This window comes from Mytilus californianus, unplaced genomic scaffold, assembly GCF_021869535.1.
Source record: "Mytilus californianus isolate M0D057914Y unplaced genomic scaffold, xbMytCali1.0.p SCAF_1, whole genome shotgun sequence".
NCBI classification, from domain to species: Eukaryota; Metazoa; Mollusca; class Bivalvia; order Mytilida; family Mytilidae; genus Mytilus; species Mytilus californianus.
Genome location: NW_026262581.1, coordinates 109,466,871 through 109,472,870, shown reverse-complemented (window position 1 = coordinate 109,472,870; position 6,000 = coordinate 109,466,871).

Below are 6,000 nucleotides of genomic sequence, written 5' to 3'. Positions count from 1 at the left end.
CCCGAATTGAACATATTTTGTTATAACTACCAGCAGGTAACATCTATACTGTACAGTATAAAAGTATACTGTTGTTAGTGTTGCTAGCAGACTAATTTTACTAATAGATTCCCACTAATAGTGGCTAATATTGCAGGACCCGATCCTGCAATGTTAGCCAGTAATAGTGGAAATCTATTAGTAAAATTAGTCCGCTAGTAGTACTAATAACAGTATACTTTTATACTGCACAGTACAAATGTTAGAAGTTGTAGAACTAACAACGTACAATATATACATATAACTCAGTACAAACACGGATCTTTTCCGGGATATTATGACGTAGTATTACAGTTTCAGTGTTACCACTAATAAGGTTAACAACGTACTTGTTATATTACCCGGATCAACGCCGGGAACAACTTCTGCGGTAAGCGACTGCTTATGAAGGTTTTTGAAACAACACAAATTGTAATTATGGAGTATTACGATATTAGTCGTTATAAGCGACAGTTTTTATAGTTAAAACAATACTCTAAATAGTCCTTTTCTTTTCTTTTTTTGAACGAATGCTCTTATAATATACTAGATTATGGAGTGTGTGTCCGAGCGAGAACTTCTCTAGTTCATTACTTTAGGAATATTAATCAAAAAGTAGTATTTCAATATTCAGCCCCATTCTGCTATTTAGTCAGACGTCAGTCGCTACCCTGATATACCCTATCTTTTTCGGGTAATTAATACGGATAGCGTTTGACATCTTTAGCCGAACAGATTTATCATTTTTACATAATTTAATTCATTGTATGCTGGTTCATATTCTGGACGCCAGTCTTTGCTCCTTTCTAATATAATTCACAAACAAAAAACAAATATGAAGCTTAGAAATGGAAAAATATTAAATACTAAACTCGTTCTAAGGGTATCTACACGTCTCAATCTTCAAAATCGCTTATCTAAAAATACTACCATCGCTAACATTTTTAACAATAAAAACCGTGGTTACCCTTCTATCGATAAGTGTCATGCCAAAAAATGACTTACATGTCCCCGTCTTTCCACCAACAATACGGTAAGGTCCACGTTTAATGGTCGCACATTTTCTTTAAATTTTGAAACTGATATAACTTGAAAAACAAACAGTATTATTTATTTACTCACATGAAACAAACCGGGATGCGGTATTCAGTACGTAGGTGAAACTGGACGATATTTATCTAAACGCACTCAAGAACATCTGTATCGTTTTAAAAGACCCAATAAATTCAAAAGTATCATTTATCAACACCTTAAGAAGCACAATCATCCTATTAAATATTTAGCAGTTCAACCTTTAGAAGTAGTAAATAAGCAGCCTGGTGAATCTCATTCAAAGTTTGTACGATCACGGAAAAATTGAATTAAATTGGATTAAAAAATTACAGACAGTCTACCCTCTCGGTCTTAATGATAATATCATGGGAATTGGTAATATATCAAGAACCGATTCTGTTAACATTTTGGATATAGTTTCTAAAACTGTTCGTAAAAACCGTTCTCATGGTCGTAGAAAAAATCGCAACCAAAGAAAATTTCGGACCAATCATTCCAATATTTCGGAACTAATTTCTATTTCAAAAAACAACGGCAGACATTATCTGTTAACAAAGCTCTGTTCATTACCCGTTAATAAGTTAAATAAAATTTTAGACGATTGCAACACAATTTCATATAGCAGTCCTAAGTATGAAATCGTTCAAAGTATAATGGCATATTATTATTCTAAACTGTTTCCCAAAATTGATCGCCCTGAAGATCAAAAAAAACAGTTTATTAAAATAAAGTATGTCAATAAAGGTTTTGATTTTGTAAATATTGCCGGTTTTTTTAACGACCATTCTGTTAAAGAACAAATTCCGGGATATTTTGATAATACTGAGCTCCCTCTTATTTGTTATATTTACAAGAAATCTACCCGGAAATTTGTGTTTAATTATAGCCAATTGTGTAAAGATGTTAATATCAGTGAAAATACACCTACTTCATGTAATTGCAGTAATTCCGAATACATTTATGGACCCAATTCCCATGTTATAACAGGAGATCTTAACATCGTTCAAGACCGAGAGTTAAAATCATTCCTTAGTAAAGGACCTAAATATCGTCCCTCGTCAATTATTAATTGGAATGAGTGTCGTAATATCATCCACGACTCACTCCATACTTACTGTTTGAAATGGATAAAACGGGAAAAAGCTGACAAAAAATCTTTGGACTCTTTTTTTAATTCAGTAATGAACATAGTTGATATACGTATTCAACATTTTAAAGAACATTTTACTCTTAACAATAACCACAATAAACCTATTTCTCGTATCAAACATAAACTAAAAGAACTAGCCAAGGAATTTGTTTTTGTCCCGGCCGATAAAGCTGCTAATAATATTATTATTGTTTGACGTAAATTTTACATTGAGGTTCTGAAAAAAGAAATCACCAATTCACCAACATTCCAACTGACTCCATTTTCAGAAAACGACATCTGTAACAAACATAAACTTTTAGCTACCGCTTTACAAGCAGAACCAAATACAATGAAAGTCCCAACTTTGTATTGGCTTCCGAAGCTACACAAAACACCTTACAAATATAGATTCATTTCGTCTTCAAGCCATTGTTCCACTACTAAATTGTCTATTCTTCTTACCAGTACACTTGGTACAATCAAAAACCTAATAGTAAAATGTTCAAATAAGGCCTTCGAAAATAGTGGAATTAATTACTTTTGGAGTGTCAAGAACTCGTTGGAAGTACTTGATAAATTGCATGCATATATTGGTGATTTTGAATCTGTTCAAAGTTTTGATTTTTCTACCCTATATACCACGTTGCCTCACATTCTCATTAAGAAAAAATTCACACACCTAATTAAATGGGCATTTAAAAAGTCAGAATGTGAATATATATGTTCAAACTCTTTTAGGTCATTTTTTAGTAGCAATAAACAAAAGAACTATGTCAATTGGACATGCTTTGATACTATATATGCCCTTGAATTTTTACTAGATAACATTTTTGTTCGCTTTGGAGATTCCGTATATCGTCAGGTTATCGGAATTCCAATGGGGACTAACTGTGCACCACTTATTGCGGACCTTTTTTTGTATTGCTATGAGTTACAATTTATGACAAAAATCAGCAAAGACCCATCGAAACAACATCTGATACACAAATTCAATAATACTTTTAGATATTTGGATGATATTTTGGCTCTCAATAATGACGACTTCAGTATGTATACTAAAGACATTTATCCTGTTGAACTTACTTTAAATAAAGCTAATACTAACAATGACCACTGCCCTTTCCTCGATCTTGATATCTATATCATTAACGGAAAGCTTAATACTAAAATATATGATAAAAGAGATAATTTTTCATTTCCTATCGTTAATTATCCATTTTTAGATGGTGACGTTCCCTTGTCACCATCTTACGGTGTTTATATATCTCAACTTGTTCGATTCGCTCGTGTATGTAACAATGTTTTAGATTTTAACGAGAGAAATTTATGTATTACTGAAAAATTATTACACCAGGGTTTTCGATATCACAAACTAGTCAAAACATTTACTAAATTTTATCATCGGTATAAGGACATCATTCGTAAATATAGCTCATCATGCAGACTTCTTATACGTTCAGGTATTTCACATCCAATTTTTTATGGATATTCTTTATAAAGCACAAAAATGTCAGTATTCACCTCTGAAGCTAACAAAACCTTTAAATAGACTTATTAAGAAGGGATATAGTTACGATACTGTTGTCAGGTCATTAAAGATTGCATATTTTGGCGTTAATATTGATTCACTTATAGGGTCTTTGCATCGGAACTAAACACATTTATTTAAAAACCAGTTGTTGGCATTACACGGGTTATGTTCTTCTCATATATGTTATGATGGTATGATACTAAACCCCTAACGGGAAGGATTGTGCCTGATATTCATATGATGAAGACATAATCTTTCAATCAGTTTAATTGAAGTCTGGAGCTGGCATGTCAGTTAACTGCTAGTAGTCTGTTGTTATTTATGTATTATTGTCATTTTGTTTATTTTCTTTGGTTACATCTTCTGACATCAGACTCGGACTTCTCTTGAACTGAATTTTAATGTGCGTATTGTTATGCGTTTACTTTTCTTCATTGGCTAGAGGTATAGGGGGAGGGTTGAAATCTCATAAACATGTTTAACCCCGCCGCATTTTTGCGCCTGTCCCAAGTCAGGAGCCTCTAGCCTTTGTTAGTCTTGTATTATTTTTAATTTTAGTTTCTTGTGTACAATTTGGAGTTTAGTATGTCGTTCATTATCACTGAACTAGTATATATATTTGTTTAGGGGCCAGCTGAAGGACGCCTCCGGGTGCGGGAATTTCTCGCTGCATTGAAGACCTGTTGGTGACCTTCTGCTGTTGTCTGTTCTATGGTCGGGTTGTTGTCTCTTTGACACATTCCCCATTTCCATTCTCAATTTTATTGCTATTCTGAAAAGACTGATTTTGCTTAGAATCACAAAAAGTTTATCTATTTTGTAAAATCGGCTTTATGTTTGTTGGCTTTAGATATATACCTCCACCTGAAGCTAGGCAATAGCTCTTTGACCAATAAACATCAGACTGAAAAATGAACATGATGAAACTATATTCATTTTTTTCTTCATCTTTCAATTAGGTTTTATTGGAAAATAGTTGCTATGACGGATCAGTTAGATACCTCAGTTCTCACTCCAGCATGATTCAAAATGTATCAAAATAAGCATATATGACTTAAAAACATAACAGCTGCATGATGGATTGGATACGAAATTTATTAAAATAAATCGACATAATCCGAAGCATACTTTTCATAACAAGTATTGACAATAATCTGTACATTGCATGTGCATAATCCATATATATTATTTTTGAGAATATTTTCATGTGCCATGATATTGTTTACTATTTTGAGCGCTCTTGAATAAAGAATATGTTATAAGACAATTTCGCAGATCTTCGCAGTGTACTGATATTTTTTAAGATATATTTTTTCGTTTACATGAATTAAGACGCATTTTATTGAAAAAGCAGTTACAAATATACATCCAATATAAACCAGGATTTATAAATGTTTTAACCTATTTATCGCCCCGTTTATCACTCGATTTATTTTTTAATATTCTAAATTATTTGTATTGGAATCTAGGCTAAACCTCGGTGCTACGTTTTGGTATGCACCCAGATCTACAACGTACGTCACGAGTCACGTGTTTTGTGTAAGTTTCCAGCCGCCATTTTTGGAATTTTGAAGCGATCAAAGGTAAGTATTCTATGATTTATTTGCCATGAAAGCATGTATCGGTAAAAATATATAGACAAGCACATAACAGGGGTCGATATTGACATGGTTTAGCATTACTGCTTCATGTTAAAACGACCTAACTTTTCAAACACTCTTAAAAATCGTGAGCGTATCCTGCATCGTGTGAAATTACTATCTTTTCCCTCGTAACAGAATGATAAATATCCGAGGGGGGGGGGGGGGGGGGGGGGGGGTACAATTCAAATCGGCACCCATAGAAAAAGTCAAATCGGCACCTGGTTAAATCGGCATCTAGTCAAATCCAATAATATTTCATTATTCGATACAATATAAACAGATAAATAATTCTAAAATTTAGTAAAAATGTATAAACAAGGATTTCTATACAAATCCTTGGTATAAATGATCTTTCTATCTTTAAATTATTGTTGGGGTTTGGCTTTATCTTTTTAATTCATATTACTCATTACATCACCATATAGCATGTATAGTTAAAATTCACCAAGCAGTTAGAATACATATTATAAGTTTTCTCAACAATCTGTGACTGACGTTTTGATTAGTTATCTTTTCAATTGATATTAATAACTTTTATCAATTACAGTAATTATTACATAATTAACATGTTTGTTGTTTTAAATCTAAACAGGTTGTTATTGATGTTTTTTTACTTTAAAAAC